The sequence below is a fragment of the Nasonia vitripennis genome, chromosome 3, assembly GCF_009193385.2.
Source record: "Nasonia vitripennis strain AsymCx chromosome 3, Nvit_psr_1.1, whole genome shotgun sequence".
NCBI lineage: Eukaryota > Metazoa > Arthropoda > Insecta > Hymenoptera > Pteromalidae > Nasonia > Nasonia vitripennis.
This window is the reverse complement of record NC_045759.1, coordinates 13304275-13321644: the sequence shown is the minus strand read 5'-3', so window position 1 is coordinate 13321644 and position 17370 is coordinate 13304275. Positions and strand designations below refer to the sequence as shown.

The 17370-nt window shown below is 47.4% G+C and overlaps 1 protein-coding gene across 15 annotated transcripts in view; it reads right to left on the bottom strand.

Moving 5' to 3' along the window:
- The window catches only part of LOC100116138 (prolyl 4-hydroxylase subunit alpha-1), a 192769-nt gene that overhangs the window by 50359 nt on the left and 125040 nt on the right, over positions 1–17370 (bottom strand). For 3 of the 15 annotated variants that reach the window (XM_016984303.3, XM_032598492.1, XM_016984306.3), the window contains one exon: positions 7005–7043. The exons of the other annotated variants lie outside the window; for them this stretch is intronic. The gene's annotated coding sequence lies outside the window, so the exon portion shown is untranslated. The remainder of the gene's footprint in view (positions 1–7004; positions 7044–17370) is intronic. 15 annotated transcript variants of the gene reach the window in all.

Sequence of the window (17370 nt, the reverse complement as noted above, 5' to 3'; positions counted from 1 at the left end):
AAATAGCTGATTTTTATTCTTGACAAAAACTTTTCATTTAATTAATTTGTGTATGCACAAGAGAGAAAAAGAGAGAGAAAGAGAGAGAGAGAGAGAGATATCACGCGCGCGCTAATTACTTGCATTAATTAATTTTTCTTAACACGTGCATGAAAAAGACCCGTGTCCATGCCTCTAAAGTGAATGGCAAGCTGCTCATTTCGAGCATGCGGGAGGGAATCATTCCCTCCCGCTACTCATAAACACTCAAAATTTTTTGAAAAATATTGATATTATTTGAAAGGGAGTGGTTTACGACTCAAAATGCGCAATTTACCATTCACTCTCACGCATGAAAACGGGTCTTTACAGGCACTTGTTAAAAAAAGTACAGTGTGCAACAAGGGGGGGGGGAGGGTAATTTCTACCTCGGGTGAAATTTGAGCACTCGTGCTCAAATCTCACCCTCCTTAGAAATCGCCGTTCCCCCCTCCCCCCTACTTGCACAATATACTATTTCCGCCTTCTATGCCGCGCGCGGCTCTCCTCCGCGCGTTGCTTTGTATGTTCGTTCGGACACGTTCGCTTGAAAAGTCTGGGCGAATCGACAGCGTGATCAGCTTGTTCGACGGGCAGAAAATAAAAACGAAATATTTCCGACCAACTCCTACGTGTGTTTGCGTGTATAGCCAAGAAAAAATCTTCGACGCGCCGCGTCAGGAGTTTCGAATGACAAGAAATTTCCTCTCGAAATTTCAACCTAACGAGGTTTCATCCTTTTACCTCACCGCTTATACGGCAGAAGTCGTCTGTAATATCGAAAAACCAAGGTAATCGCGACGTCTCCGATAAGGAGTGTACTATTTTATATTGATATATAAACCGCGAGTGAAAGCGCAACGCACGTAGCACAGGCGGCCAAGAGAAACACGAGTTGGCCAAGAAAGTTTCCGTCAACTTCGTCTTCCGCTGCTCTGTGTGTGCAAGCTTGGCGATATATTTCTGTTTTCGATAGTTGTCGTCCGCGGTTCTCACTTATATTCCGACAATACGTCAAACCCTCCTTTTCCACGGCTACCGCACGCGAGAGTGAGCCATCGATCAAAGCAGCGTCCTGCCAATCGAACCTCTCTCGCGAGAGCTATCATCTGACAATAACTAATTATCCGACGCGGATCCGTGAACTCATTACACTACTGAGAAAACTAGTTAAATGTTGTTTATCCCATAGTCGCGAGCGCATCGGAGAAGTTGATCCTGGCGTTGAAAGCTGCAACGCGTATCACTCAATAATGCTTTCTATATACAGGGGGTATACACGCCGCAGAGCAGCTCTCGGAACTAACTTCGAGTGCGTTCTAGTGTAGAAGCCCTGCGTACTCGCCGACGCGAATTTCGAGCATTGATTATAGCGCGCGGCGCATGTGCGAGAATGTGTAATAAACTTTTGATCCGCTCTGCACTTAATTGTAGGAATTCATGTAAGAGCTTTTGTATAATGAAATTTTGAGTGGCTCGTATATTAGCTCGCTTTTGGAGATAGCGAAGGCTTTTATACTTGATTTGGCAGATAAAGGACACGAAGGTTGGCGAGGAGATTTCAGGCCGATTCTAAGTAATAATGTCAAGGCGGGCTTGAATTTCCCGCGTGGAGCGTACTTTTGGCGACGTCTAAAATTCTCAACCGATCAAGCGCTTCGTTACCTCCGAAAACGCGTAAATTTCCCTATAACGAGCGGCGACCGCATCGATTTTTCCAGCCGTCACCTCCAGACACACGATATCCCTGCACCCTATACTCTCTCGGACATCACGGCGAGTAGTGGATGCATATATAGTTAGCCCGAGCGAGGTCCACTATACGCTTGATCCTGCAGCCGAGCGAGAAGTCGGCGCTTGCTCCTTTGCAACGCGTGCCGGAGGATTAGAGCAGCGGAAAAGCCAGAGAGCCTCCCTCGTTACGCTGCAGTGACTCGGGACGTGTCCGTGATATCTCCGCTCGGCTCAAAGCTCGGAATTGCTGTGTGCGCGCGCGGGCCTTTTGCCGAAAATCACGAGGAGCGCTATGCGAGAGGAGCCGAGCGTCTTTGAAGCGCGACGTGATTACTGCTGCCTATATATATATTGAATCGATGCGAATTTATAACGCGAGTATGTATTCTACTTAGGATGGAGAAGGATGTTTTTTAGGTTTGTAGTAGAAAAGCACGAGTCCGAATAAAGGAGCGCAATAAGCCCGAGTGCGCAGGCGAGGTAACACACCGGCATTTATAATTCAGGTTGAACGAAGCTATTTCGGCCGACACACGCGAGCTCGCCGCATTCGAAATAAGAGGACGTCGCGCATTGATGTTAATCCTGTTCGCCTCTGAGCACATTAGTCCTGATTTTCACTCCGGCGAGATTGCTTTGATCCATATACATATATCACATATAATATTAATATCCTAAAAACTATTTACAAACGCGAATAATCACGGTATTATATACAGTAGCTCAATTTAGCGCAAAATTCAGATCGATACGCTGCGGTGAATCCTAATCAACCGCGACAAAGCCAAGTAATCGGGTGAACAACAATGAGGTATCGGGGACGTAATCCCGCTGGAAGGAAACTCCGCGGAATAAGAGCGTGATTAATCGGCCACTCCTGAACTAAAGCTCCTGCTAAATCAATTTAAACGAGATTTTTTTCGATCAATCGACTCATTACGACGAAATAATCAAATATTCGCAACGGACGCGGACTGATGAAAAACAAATTAATCAACGCTCACGAGCCGAAAAAGAAATCAATCGGCCTTTCCCATCGCCGCGCGCTAATTCCCAAGTGCACAGCAGTATATACCTTCCTCCTCTGCGGGCCTTTATGTCTGTATACAGATATACACGTCAGCGCGAGAAGAAGATTCGTAGTTTCAACAGCCGCGATTCTATACATCAAGGCAGCTCGCAGCTTTTGGCTTTTGCGGTCGCGCGCAAGATGCTTCCCGCCGGCGCATCATCTCGCCGCTGCGTTTGATGAAGAGCTGCAGCTGCGCTTCGCGGGAAAGATTTATATTTATATACAGATGTATATAATGTGTACCGCGTGACGGTTTTGTTAGTATTTACGCTCGCCTATCTCGTGGAAATTAATATTTCGAGCGGTGCCGCTGGATGTTTTAATTATTAACGGTGCGGGAATGGTGCAGCGGATTCGTGCGGTTATGAGCGTCTTTTTGAGTGGGTTGTTATGTAGGGAAGAGAGATCTCGGAGAGGTAGACGGTTGTGGAAAGTTAATGATGAATTTCTTACTTCATGAAATTCGCTGGAAATACGGTTGTTTGAAATAAAAAATTCTCGTTTACAGCGCTTGGCCATTTTCCAGTCGACCGCGCGGTTCCGGCTATTTAATTTTTACAACACGTCCGTCGGGACGGCTCGAACCAAACGTTTATGAAAAATGTGTGAAAAACTGTTGCGAATTTTTCGACCATTTAAACCATCATGTCTCCTGTTACTTTTGCACGCTGCATCTTTGCCTTATGCTCTCTCCGTTCGCGATGTTTCGTTTCGTTTTCCTAATAAATGTTTCGGAGTGATTAATAATTCGATGGAAACGAGTAGGAAGAGACTCTTTCCGCGGAAATACTTTAGTTCAAAAAACTCGAAGATAATTTATGTTAGTCGAAAATTTGAAAGAAAAAGCTAACAAACGTCAAAGTAAAATTTGGCAGTTATAGCATGGGCGACGCAAGCAGAGATATAGCACACCGCCATAATATATGGCATCGAGTGCGTAGATTCCGATGAGGAAAATAGGAAAATGCTTATACGCCACCTATCTTCGCCAGTCAGAACGGAAAGTCGAATCGGCGGGGGAAAAGGCCAGGCCAAAACAGCTATACTTATTCGAATGCGAATCCGTATGCTCGCACATCGCCGTCAAGAAAAAGTCCCTTCGCGCAGCCGAAATCCAGATTAGCAGTCTCTCACGGATCCCCAAGTCAGCAGGAACAAAAAAAGCAAGCGAACACGAAAGTACTGGAACAGCCCAAGCGAATCAGGAAACAAGCCATCGGAGAGTCAACGGTATCAGTCGAAGCGCAGAGAATCCTCTCGGAAATCGGGAAAAGTAATTAGGAGATCGTCTGGTCCACGTGTGTGTGTGTGTGTGTTTGATAGTGTAAAGGACCGAGAGGTGGGCCAGAAACATAGAGACGTCGCCGTCGCCGCCGAGTAATTTCCCCGAGGCGTGAAAGCCGATATTCCCGAGTATACACGAGGACGACTTCGTATGCGTCGAAAGTCCGCGAAACGCGACACCCGCCGGATATAAAGTAGCCGGTCTCGCGCACTTCCGCGGACTACAGCTACACCTTGGGAGCGCTTAGGGCTTTTCCCAGGCCGTTTTGCTGGAGAGATAGGAGAGAAGAGCCCTTTAGGAATATACACCAGGGCGCCGCAAGCGCGGGATTATTATGTATGAGCTACTCTTCTCCACATGCGCGTATGCGTGTGCGCGAGGATGAATGCCCTTGAATTAAAGCCCGCGGACACGTGTGTGCTGCTGCTTCGGGCTTAATTTTAATGCGTCCTGCAGTGCCCCGGAGCAGGGCGGACCTCGCTTTGTTTCAATTTTTTTCTCTGCGGCGCTGGCGAATTGCGCTTTGTTATACCGGGAGAACAGAGGCGAGGCGTCGGGCCACGTTATACGCAGTTGAATTTCCCGCCTCCGCGTGTATGAGCTTTGCCACGCGAGCTACTGAAAGCGTTTTGCCGTCCGTGAGATTGAGTAATATTTTTCAACTCCGCACGCGGAATGGGGGTTAATGAGGTTATTAGCCTCGTTATGAGACCTGTGAACGAGCTTTTTCCACGCGGCTCTGAGCTTTTCAAGTCGAGAGTGCGAGTAACTCTTTTCGCGCGCGCGCGCATTGTGATGTGTACTCTCTGGTTTATTTTTTGCTGAAAAGTGTAAAGAACGATGTGTGTGTTTTTAGGTGAGTAAGGAGGTCGCGTCGGTTAAGTCTAATTTTTAGAGCGGATATCCGACGTCTTTATCACGTCGCGCTGCAGGACAGCCGAAGAAATTTTCGGCTTTCGACTGCATCAACACCGCGCGCAGCAGCACTCTGCTAATTCCACCGCAATCCCAAGAACTACAATTACTTCAATTACCCCAAAACTCGCGCCGCGGCGGCGGTGGCCTACGTTAAATCCAGCTTTGTAACAGCCGCGCGCTCTCCTCCTGCGCAAGCGGGGACTTTACAACACACGCAGACACACAGCGCTAGCCATTATAAATACATTCAATTAACCCAATTACAGGTCCTAATCCGAATTACTCTCAGCCTGTTTCTGGTTTCTCGAATCACGGCTCTCTCTCTCTCTCTCTCTCTCTCTCTCTCTCTCTCTCTCTCTCTCTCTCTCTCTCTCTGGCGACTCGCATAAATATTTCAGAGGAGCAAAAATGACGCGACGATCGGAGAATCGAAGGAGCTGTGTGTATAATATAGTATAGGTATATACAGCGGTGGGTAAGGACCCCGGGAGAATTATTTACGAGGCGGAACGCGCCGCGCTCGGAAGTATGAACTTGGCCGGAGCGAGTCGATTCGAGATGCTCGGCGCAGTTTCCTCTGCAAGGGAGAATACCCCAACGACGACGACGACGACGACGGGGATGATGCTGTGTGCTATAGAGCGGGCCACATTTATACGCGCTTAAATATTCTGGATATTTTTATGAGATTGCCAAGTTCTTCATACACCGACGCGCTCGGAGGGACCCTCGTCAAGATACGACACGCGAAGCGAAAACTTGACCAGCCGTACGTATCTCCGTCACGCGCGACGGAGATATCTCCGCGTCACTCGTAAATCCCGATTAAGCATCAGGCTGCGGCGTCTCCTCGTCGTAATTTTCGTCGCCCTCCATACTTGAATTCCGGCCAAATACATAAACTGAAAAAAAAAACAAACGTATGCACTTACAAAGGACCGCGTGGCTATAAATTAATATCAAGTCAAATATCCTCGGCAGCTTTTTTAAATCCCTCGCATTTTTTTATCCCGCGCGCGCACTCCTATCCTTCTTCCGCGACTTATTCTTCCCAAGAGCGTATTATAGCCTCGACCTTCCTTCCAGCTCCTTTCCCTTACGCGCACATCAGCGGAGAAACGGAGAGCGAGTATCTCCCTGCGTTCCGCAGCTCTGTATTTTCCCTGAATAATCGACCTATCGTTATTGAGTTATAATACACGCGCGCGCGACCGAGTGCGTGACTAACGTCGCGGCAACGAGTTTCCGACAGGCTGCACGCGTCCTCTTTTATTTTTCCAACACGCGACGGAAGAGACTTTCACACGCGCGATTTAAATGTCAAAGGGCCGGACAAAAGGTGGGGTAATATTTTCCGGGCATACACCATCGATATTCCGAATCCGTCCGATCCATATATATTCTTGGGAGAGTAGATATGAGAGAAAGAGGTGGAAATAGAGAGATCACAGAGGCGGCGAATCTCGAAGATTCTTGAAAGTTGAGGAGCTGCTGCTGCTTCTTTTAGTGCTTTCAGCCCGAGGGTGTGGGTGAGCACGCGGAAGTGGAACTCGCGTGCGCGCAAAAGAGAGAAACAAGCTTGTACCTTGCGGGGGTGGGCCGCGCGAAGCTTTGGAGAGTTCAACGAGGACGACTGCGAGCTGGGGTACCGGAAGAGCCTTTGCACCGCGCGAAATTGCGGCTGAATATTGAAATGCACGATGGATTGGAAGGAGTGAGGAGAGTAGATCGAATGGAATATTTTTTGCGCCCTGTCGCGCGCGGCTCTGAGGTGTCGATGTGTGTGTGTGCGTGTGTGTGTGTGTGTTGCGTTTCTGCGGGTACGCAGTTTTCCTTTTTTTCGGGGGCTGTATATTGTAGTGTGACGTTTGTTTGATGTGGAAGAGGCTTTTGATGTGCGAAAAAGGAGGAAAAATAGTAGAGAGATATTGTCGAGCTCGGATTTGTGGTTTGCTATATTATTCAGGCTTCCCTTACCTTTAGGGGTGGAAACAAGAGTGATTTGGTATGACTCACCTGCAACAGAAAGAAAAACAAAACCTATTAGCATTTAATAACCATAGAAATATACTATACGGAAGATCGAAGATAATCACCCGAGAGATACCCTACAGAGCGTCGCAGCATCTTAAAAACCCCGATACCCGAAAAGCTCTCTCTGCAAATGCACACACCAGCCCCTAGGCGACCTTATTAAAAAGCCGGCGCGCGCTCGGAAAAATAACAATTACCATAAACATGGCGAGTATACAATAAACTGAAAGAGCCTCCGAATGATACGGTCAGGAAAAGCTCGCAGAGCTTGCAGCAGCATCAGCGTATAGAGAACAAGAAAGCCGTGATTTCCGGAACGAGAGAGCGAGAGAGGATCGTATAAAAGATGGAAAATTTAAATATTATCCAATCCTCTCTCTCCCTCCTTGCGAAACGAGCAAATATATGTAAATACACATACTGCGCGGATACCAAGGCTATTGAAGGCTCCAAAAACTGCAGCGGAGGAGAAAAAAAAATCAGCCACAGTAGGAGATAGTTCGAACTATTTCGCGAAGGGGTAGGCGCTACGCGGAGGGGAATTACAAAGTCAAAAGTTATACGCGGCGCTGCTGCAGGTAAATTCGAGCGGCTGCGCGCATAAAAGAATACGCCGGTGGGTGGAAAGTCGACAAACGGATATACGCGCGCGGAGGGTGGCAAGAAGAGAGAGAAAAATAAATACACAAAAACGTCGGCTGCGAGAAATATACGAAAGAAATACGCGCCTCGCGGCAAAGCAGGTATATTTTTATCAGTATCAGCTTTGTTTACTCAAGCCCGTGCGATGGCATTGTGCGACTTTATAAGAATCTTTTCGACTTATTCTCGTCGCGATAATTCCGTCATTCAGCGGGATCGAAAAGCCAATTTCCGCGAGCGAGAAAAGTCCGCGAACTTAAAAACTAGTCCAGTAGAAGGAGTGTGCGCTGGTATATATGGTGAAAAAGAGGTAAAGAGAGCGAACGTGCATATATGAGCCGGCGCCAAAAGTTAAGAGCGACTGCGCCGCGTATATAAGAAGGAGTACCTATAGCTACTGTGCATACACACACTCAGTGCACATGTGCGCGGCGGCGAAACTTGCGAGCCGCAAAAAGAAAGAGAGACTATACATATACGTATACCAGAGAGCAGGAGTTACATCGTGCTCGAATAAGAGACGAATAGGAGGAGGAAGTTTGCGAAGTGAATCCCCAGGATCGAGAGGTTACGCGCACGCATCGCTTCCAGAATGCATTACTGTCACACACTCGAAACTCGCTTCATGCACGCGTATACGTATTCTCTTCTCTCTTTCTACAACCACGTTCCCCTTTTGCCAGCGAGTATCTCGCCGTGTATAGCTCGGCTCCTCGAGCCGTAAAAAAATCATCGCGTGTGTAGCTCCTCCCTTACTCTCTCACCCTCTGCGCGCACGCTTTTATTGTCTTTTATTTCCTGATTTTTCGAGCTCTTCTTCTCGCGCGTCGCCGAGCTTTTATGCTTCCTACTAGAATCTTGTGTAGCTTCATTGCGGGGGCGGAGAGAGAGAGAGAGAGAGAGAGAGAGAGAGAGAGAGAGAGAGAGAGAGAGAGAGAGAGAGAGAGAGACAAGGATCCCCGTGTATGCTTGTATTATCAATCGCGAGAGAGAGAGAGAGAGAGCGGCGTGTATACGTATGGGGTCACGATATGTAAATTTTTAAGCATCGGATGCGTTTATACGAGAGCTTTTACGGCACGTTTGCGCTGAGTCATAGAGTAAAAGAGCGAGACAAGGGTGCAGTGACGCACGCGCGTGGGAGTTTACATACAGGGAAGGGAAAGAGAGGTGTTTCTTAAAGTGCGCGCCGAGGGTTTATGCTATTTGTGCGCGACTACTTACGGATTTATCGCAAGCTCTCGACTGCGAGATTTTACACCGCTGACGCGCGTCTGAATGATCTCGGGGAGCGACTACTGGTTTTTCACTTGTGCGTCTGGGATCACTTTTTAAAGCTTTATTGTTGATTTAACATAGTGAATAAGCTATAGTCCGCACGAATTCAATACGATCGACCGCCCACTCGGGAGAAACTGTACGCGAGTAGCGAACTTTCCGCGAAATCCATTTCACGAGCGAACGTTTGCACCACTAGGCCCGACAACTTCGATCATTTTAAGGCGGGAAAATCGCTTGAAACTTAAGATTGCGCGCCTTCACAGCGCCCGAAATTAGACGAGTCACGTACTTCTACTGGTAGGTATACGCTATGACAGACACGTACCGGAAAATCGCGATCGTTCGCCCTAATGGAAATACGCATTGCACCTTATAAATAATGAATTCTTCCTAGATACGTCGGATTTCCTGATCGAACGTTGATTATAAACGTTCTCGTTATAACGACGTTGTGTTCCAAATGTGAAAGTAGTACGTAGCGATAAAAAATTAACGGCGAATCGCGCGTCACTGGCTCTTGGCGTGATGAATCTATAAGTGGCTTCAATATTCAATGACTCCATCAGTAGCTCGCGGATGACACGCGGTAAAAAGAGCACAATGGCCTGCGGTATGACGCACACATCTCGATCAGCCTTTGATAAAACACACACTCTCTCTACTGTAGTTTTTACGATCTTCGTGCTGGATCGACGCGCGAAACGATAATCACTGTATTAACCTTTGCATGATTTTTTTTCTCGAACGCGAATAAAACAAAAAATAAAACCCTCAACGCTGAACAACGAGGTCGATCCATCGCTGTTATTTCTGAGTAACTCAGAGAGCCAAAATGACCGCGCAGCTCGATATTTTATACGACAGGCTCGGACATTAAAGATACGCTCTTATAAATCGGTCCTGGCCGTAGTCTACTACTACCGGCTATTACATACGGTATCGAATGGCCGAACTGCCGGAATTTATCGCGTCTGCTAAACATCTCTCGGACCTCGAGTCGCGCTCGACAATAACGTCAAGCATAATGCGCGGATTCGCGCAGGCGCAAACGACGACCGGTTCCAGTATGTATACACTGCTCCTCGTAAAAATGCCCGTGAGATGGCTATTCTAGCGGTAATGTTGTCACAGACGCACACGTCTGCAACGCGAGCAGCGAAGACGAGTCAGCGATAAGAGTCCGCCGAGCCGTACTACGATGCATAGCGTCCGAATGCATCGTAGACGTTAGCTCAGTGGTTAGATCACAGGCCTCTGGCTCTCGGGTCCGCGAGTTCGACTCCCGTCGTCTACTTTTTGGTTTTCGACTCTGTCTCCTCTCCGTTTGTAACAATGTATACAACTCGCAGCTATTTCTACGAGATTATTTCGAGGCGAATATTTTTCTGGAGATAAAAAAAATGAACGAGAAGCCGAGTAAACTCCCGAAAAAAAAGTGCGTAGCGTACCTCGATCGAGTTATACGAACACGCTCTATCGAGTGCTCGGCTCGTAAAAAAGTCGAATCGAGGTACAGTGGCGGCGGCGAGGAAAAAAAACGCGGTACGAATCCCTTCCCGTATAACACCTCGTCCAGGCTCGCGACAGCTCTCGCGAGGATTACCCTGTACGTGCTGAATATCCCATTCCATCTGTGCACGTAGGTGTGAGTCTACGTATTCATCCAGGGCAGACGTGAAATCGTCGTCGCGCAACACAGCGCAAGCTCTCGTCGGAAGCCTTGGCAGCAGCGGCGCCTGGAAACGTTTGCCATGTAAATGCACTCTCGATCGAATATGAAAATGTAGTCTCTCTCTCGCTACTCGCGACTACGCGCGAATGTATATAAGTCTCGAAATTCACCATCGGAGGAATAGATATAGACGGCGCACATTTGCGCGTAATTGCGGTATTATAACACGTTGTATGTTTGCCATTCGACTCGCGGCTTATTCGAGGTGGAATTACATGATGACGCGACGCGCCAAAGACACTATAGCACTCGCGTAATCCTCTGACAAATAAATTCTTCGCTCGTCGACCGCCGCGCGACCCGACTGTATAGCTATATATATATACCTACTCCTCGTTAGAGATCGCTATATAGTGGAGAGCATAATCCTAATCCCGGCTCGGATTTCGGCGGAGGATCAAAGAATCCCTACAAAGTCAGAGCGCGCGTCGACATGCGCGAAGCTGAACCTCTTCGTCGACGCTTCTTGCGGTGGATCTTCATAAATCGCCTTCTCCGCGCGCACGCTACTCTTCTTTGAAAGTCTCTGCTTACGCCCTCTACCCTCGAGTCGACTCGATTTTCGTTTATTAGACTCGGGGAGAGAGCAGGTTGAGGTCTGCCTTTATTGGGCTGATGCGCTGCTGCTACGAGGTCATGATTAGTTTCGCCTCTAATGTGAGCTTCTTTTAATTAGGGCGTACAGTATTATCCGCGTAGTATTTGATTACGAGTGTGTTGATTAGTTTTTTTTATTTCAATGAATAAATTAGCGAGAGGTGGTAATCAGATTAAGCGTTGCCGGATCGGGCTTGTTCTACTAGCGCGGATTGGTCGTGATTATTGCACGACGTGGAATCGGTTTAACGTTTCTGTGAATAATCTGTGCGTTTGGCTTATGGATGAGCGGTAATTTAATTTGATGACACGCTATTAAAGAGGGATGCTGAAAGCTTCGTAACAGTGTCTGTTGCAACTAATTTCTTATATAATGTTCACAACGCCAGCGCAAATCACCTTTTTGGATTCAAAATTTCCCCGACATCAACATTAAACATCTGCGAAAAAAAAATATTCTTCAGCCCTTGCACCGTAAACCCTCTCCATAGAACTTATTCCTCCCCGGGAAAAAATCGTTCCCTATCGCAGCAGCGAACCTCAATCTCTTCCTCGCCTTTGAGAGGAAAGTAGCGTCTCTCCTCTCTCTATATACCGAATCCTCGTCTTCGTCGCGCAAGTCGAGCGTCCAATTCGGCTCTGCTGGCGTTGCGGAGGGTGCAACGACTCTCTCTCTCTCTCTCTCTCTCTCTCTCTCTGTCTCTCTCTCTCTCTCTCTCTCTCTCTCTCTCTCTCTCTCTCTCTCACTTTTCTCTCGCGCGCACAGAGAGAAAAGACGTCTCTCTCTCTCTCTCTCCGCGACAAGTAAAAAGGAGCGCGTGGATGAATGACAAGGAGAGGAGCTCGGAGAGACGGGTGCGAAAGAATGGGCTGCGCCGATGAATGCCCGATGACGCTGTTCGCGTCCATATCGGGGAAAAAACTCGCCGCTAATGAAGATTAATCGATGAAAGAAAGCCGCGAGCTTTGTTATAATAGGATGTAGGTATATATATATATATATATATATACACACACACCATAGCCTCGGCTTTTCGCCGACGAATATTAGTTCGGGGCGAAATCTTCTTGTTCTACTTGTCGGCGTGGTTGGGAAGGCTTTTGTGCAGGCCGGAGATCGAGTGTGTGGTTTTTCGATTTTTAATTGGAGGGGTAATCGATTTTTTTCACGGAACACGGGCGAGGCTCGTATGTTTGCTGATCCGGAGGAGCACGTCCAGTTCCGATAGTTCGACGTATTACCTCGATTATTCGCGACCCAGGTGAATAATTCATTTGTTTACTTATTTATTACAAAGTTCAGAATTCCAAAACAAGCGTGTACCTACTCGCGTGAAAATTTTATCAACGTGCCTCGCTTATACGTCCCTCGTAAGTTACGTCGGCTCTATATCTGTATACATAACGCTTGCCGCGAAAGCCACAAGTGTATAAAGCCTCTATAAACTCTCTCTCTCTCTCTCTCTCTCTCTCTCTCTCTCTCTCTCTCTCTCTCTCTCTCTCTCTCGTCGAAAATTACCTCCTCAAACAAATTTAATAAACCAAACGAATTTCGATTATCGCGCTTATATTCTAAAAAAAAGCTCGACGCGCTCTTTCAATTATTTCTGCCTCGCGCAGCTGCAAGCACACATCAGAGCTCCGCGATGCGCAAACGTAAGCGCCGTTACTCAGAGCATCCGACGTCTCCGCGTACGAGCTTGTCACCGGCACGTGCAAAGGGAAATGAAATTGTTCAGGTAAACAAGACAGTTAAATAAAAGTACATTCCCCGGAGACGCGCCGTCGCTGCTGCTACTGCCGCACTGCTATACACGGGAGATACGCGCGCGAGCGCAGAGCCGTTGCAGTAGCGGCGGCATCAGCCTTTCACGGGAAATCAGCGACTCAATCAATTTCCCCCGTATTACCCCCGATATGCGCGACGGGAGGCGCCGCCGCCTTCACGACGCGTAACCAACCGAGAGTGATAGGCACACATCTATACTCATATATATAAGCTCGCGTGCGGCTGTGTGTGTATATGCGGCGAGGTAAAGCTCTGCTCCGCCGCTTTCTTCCGGCTGGCTTGCAAGGGCGCGTCGCGAGCTTTTCCTTCCGAGTATTTTGCCTCTTCGCGACAGCGCGTACGCGCGAGCTTCTTCTTTTTTTCATTCGGGAGGAACCAAGAATATTCTTCTACTCCTCGAAGACGCTGTGCACCGCGCGCAGCGCGAAGGGCGCAGTGAATTCGGGTAAACGTTAAGGGAAATTAGTCGAAGGTGAAAGCTCGCGGAAATGGAAGCGACGCTGAAAGCTCGCGAGCGGAAAATGCAAAAAAGGAAACTTTGCGGCGCAGTTTCGCGAGCGAATCCAATATAACGACCTAACAACCGTGAAAAAAGCACGGCGAGCACTTAAAAAAATCCGACGTATCATCGACCGCCATACACGTCTCTCTCTCTCTCTTGTTCAGCTCCCATTTGGCGAACAATTTTTTCGAGCCCCTGCGTCCATAACTTTTTTCCTCGAAGCTGCTGCACTACGCGTTCTCTCACTCTCATTTCGCAAGCCGCACTTGAGTGTTTTCCTTTTCCCTACTATTCCGCACTGCTCGCCTTATACGTGCCATTACAATTTCTCGCATTCTACTCCTCGTCGCCCGCGCTCGCGCACTACTTTCGCGCGACTTATTTATTTTTTTTTAGTTCCCTCTCGCGAGGGAGGAGAGAAAGAGAGGGAGAGGGAGAAAGAAAGCTCGGGCGCCGAAAGATCGAAGGCGGACACGGAAACTCATTTTACGCCCTGGCGACTTTTCGGAATCGGTGTTAAGTGCAGGCTGCGACTGACTTGAGGAAGGCGTTTTTATTGCGAATGTAATATGAATAAACCGAATGAGACGAAATTAAACGTTTAAGGATTGTACGTCTAGATGTATCGATGCTCGAATAGTCGACTCTAGCAGTTATGGCATGAGCGACCCGCGATCTTTTGCCGTAGGTGGCAGACCGCTATATAAGCAGTGAGCAAGCCTTGAAGCGATTAGGGAAATATAACAAGTGCCTATGTGCCATCTATCTTCGCTATCCAGAAAGTAGAAAGCGATAGGGGAAGAGGAGAATTCGAAATTGTCTTGTTCTGCATTATACGGATTAGAGCTATGTGTACTACGGGTAACCCGCATGCTAGCACACCTTCGATTCTCGAGGTGTTGTTTATTCGGAGTTTTGCCGGAGATTCTATTTTTATTGGCGAGATTTACGCTTCCTCGATTCAGAGGAACAAACACTGACGTTACTTGGCTTCCTTCGCGTTCAATTATTCCATAACTGCAAACGAAAGAACGTGATTTCTTTTTTAAAACGCGATAAACGCGCGAATTTAATAGAACCAAGAGGAATTTCCAATTTTCTCTAAAACGTGCGCAAACACAGGGAATTTCATTTTCAAACGAGCCAACTTGTTTGCATTTATTTTCGCCAACGATTTTTCCAATTTATTTGAATCCCATAATTCCGAAATTGCTGGGTACACATAATAAAAATGTCTGGCGGCACGTGTGTACATAACGAACACCAGAAAAAACCGACATTATCGCCCCTACTGAAAATCGACAATTCCAGCAAAAGTATAACATCGTCGAACTCTCCAAGACAACGTGCACAAACTTCCCATATAAGAGCAGCGTGTATACGCTCGAATTAATTAGCGGCGAGATTCGCGGCGTACATATTCGCGATTGCACAATTACGCGCGGTGGAAAAAGTCACGTCCGAGAGAAAGCGCGAGCGAGACATCGATCGGTATCGAGTATTAGCAGCGTGAAACGATCGCGATTCGATTCGGAGGGAAAGGGAAAGCGCGGCATGGGATATAACAGGTGAGAAGATGAGAGAAGCGCCGACGAGGGAACAGGTCCTCGACTGTGCAGTGTTCGCGATGAAATGGGTCGACGGTGAGAGTGTAACGGCTGATGATGGTTATTGAACTTGTATCAATTATAACGACGCCTCTCAATCGCTGTGTGGCATTTAAGAGCTGCTGAGTAATTTTTTATTTTTTTTTTTTCATACGAGAGGATATCGAGCGTTTGATTATAGGTTTATTGAACCTTCAACCGAGGATCGAGCAACAACAAAACCTACTATAAAGAACTCGCACACTTGATCGAAAGCCAATAGTCCCTCGTCGTAATACTTCCACCTCTCGCGTACATGATTCAGAATCTACTACAAGAAACACTTTGAATATTTCCAGTTTCAATCCGGCCACTCCTCGATCGCGCACATCCCAAATTTCCAATGTGTTGGAAAACAACAAAGCGTCGTCTATCATCGCCGCCGCTGAGATTTCGTCTTCTCCCGGCGTCCCTGTGTGTCGCTTTGGAATTTAGAAGTCACGCGCAGCGAGCTCTGCACAAAGAGAGATGGGACATGACAGGTCGAATGCCACATACGAGCGGACCCGCGCGCCCGTCAAATTTATCGGGCCACATTCGAAAGTACACGCATCGATGAAACTGTACTTTTGACGAACAATGAGTGAGAGTTCGAGACTATGTATGTATACGTGTGTATTGACGGCTGGCCGACGGCTTTTGTCCGCTTGCTGTCGCGCGTCGCAACGTAACGTTGTATTCCAGCGGAGCTTTATAATTGACTCGCTATATAGGCTCAATCATACACAGTTGTGTTTTCAGCCGGAAAGTTTCTAACGAAATATCAATAAACCCGCGACTGCATCGCTCTCGTTCCCCGAGTTTTTCTCAATTTGCTGCATTTTATTTACAAAAGGAAAAATAAAAGAGTCCCTGCACAGCCAATAAAATTTTCACACAAAAGCATCCCACACACGATAATTGATCTATTTCGCATGACCGATCGTCTCCTCTGACAAATTCCCCGTTTCTAATCAATGGCCGTGTCATTTTTTTAAAATTCCTCGATACTACCGCTGAAAATTTGAGGAGTACACAGCCAGCGTATGGAAACGCGCGTCGTTGGCAGACGAAATAAAAAAAAACCGGTGCGGGAAACATTTGTAACGCGCGAGCACTGATAAAAAGCTGCTTCCTGACAGCCGACGTCATGCACTTTTTTCCTATCTCCCTCGCGAAAGCGCGAAAATAGATAAAAGCAGTGCTCTCTGCGCCGGGTGAACTTATCGGAGCAATTCTGTCGTGATAATCGCGCGGCACGGGTTATTTTCGTCGTTATATGGTTTTCGACTATGGAGATAATGAAGTATAGCTCTTAATTTTGTTGCTATATTTCTGGCGTTAAATCGATGCTTTTCATTGACGTGTTTTTTTTTAATAGTGGACGGTATGAATAATCTAAGCGGAGGTGAATTTTTAAGCGAACATCGAAAATCGATTTACCAAAGTTATGGGAATCCTTTTAAAATGATCGTAAACTCAAAATCTGACCTACTAAAATAGACTATACCTATATACGACGAAGAAACTGCGATACCTCATGAAACGTAAAAAAAATCTAAACAATAATTCACGAAGACACACAGCACCCGCAGTTCTCAGTGACGCGAAGGCCATCTCTCAAAGGCTCTCGCCGGCTCGAAAACAAAAGCTCGCTGCAAGCTGCACATCCAACTTCGAATCTTTCTCTCTCTCCCCTTTCGGCCGCAATATTTTCTCTCACCTATATATACTCAGCAGCAAGTACCTCCTTGCTATCTCGATTCCCGCGCTCACCTATAGCTATACACCCAGCAGTCTCGCATTCTTATCTCGAGTGCGCCGAACGTCAAACGGGCGCAGGGACAGGTGGCCGCGCGCGAGCTTACACCTATAGGGCGGGAGATTCGCGCAATTGATCCGGAGCGGCCGGCTCTCGAAATCTCGCGCGACTCCGAATCCACTCGCGCTGAACCACACGAGAGAACGTGGTCACGAACGTATATACATGTATATATACATCCCTGCGAGGGGGATATAGGGTTGCAGAGCTTGCAGCAGCAGAGAACTTTGCCCTGTGTCTGCGGTCGGAAAGTGCTGCTGCGCGGAGAGACATGTATATGTATACATCGGGGTGCGAGAAAAATTATCGAGGGGATGGA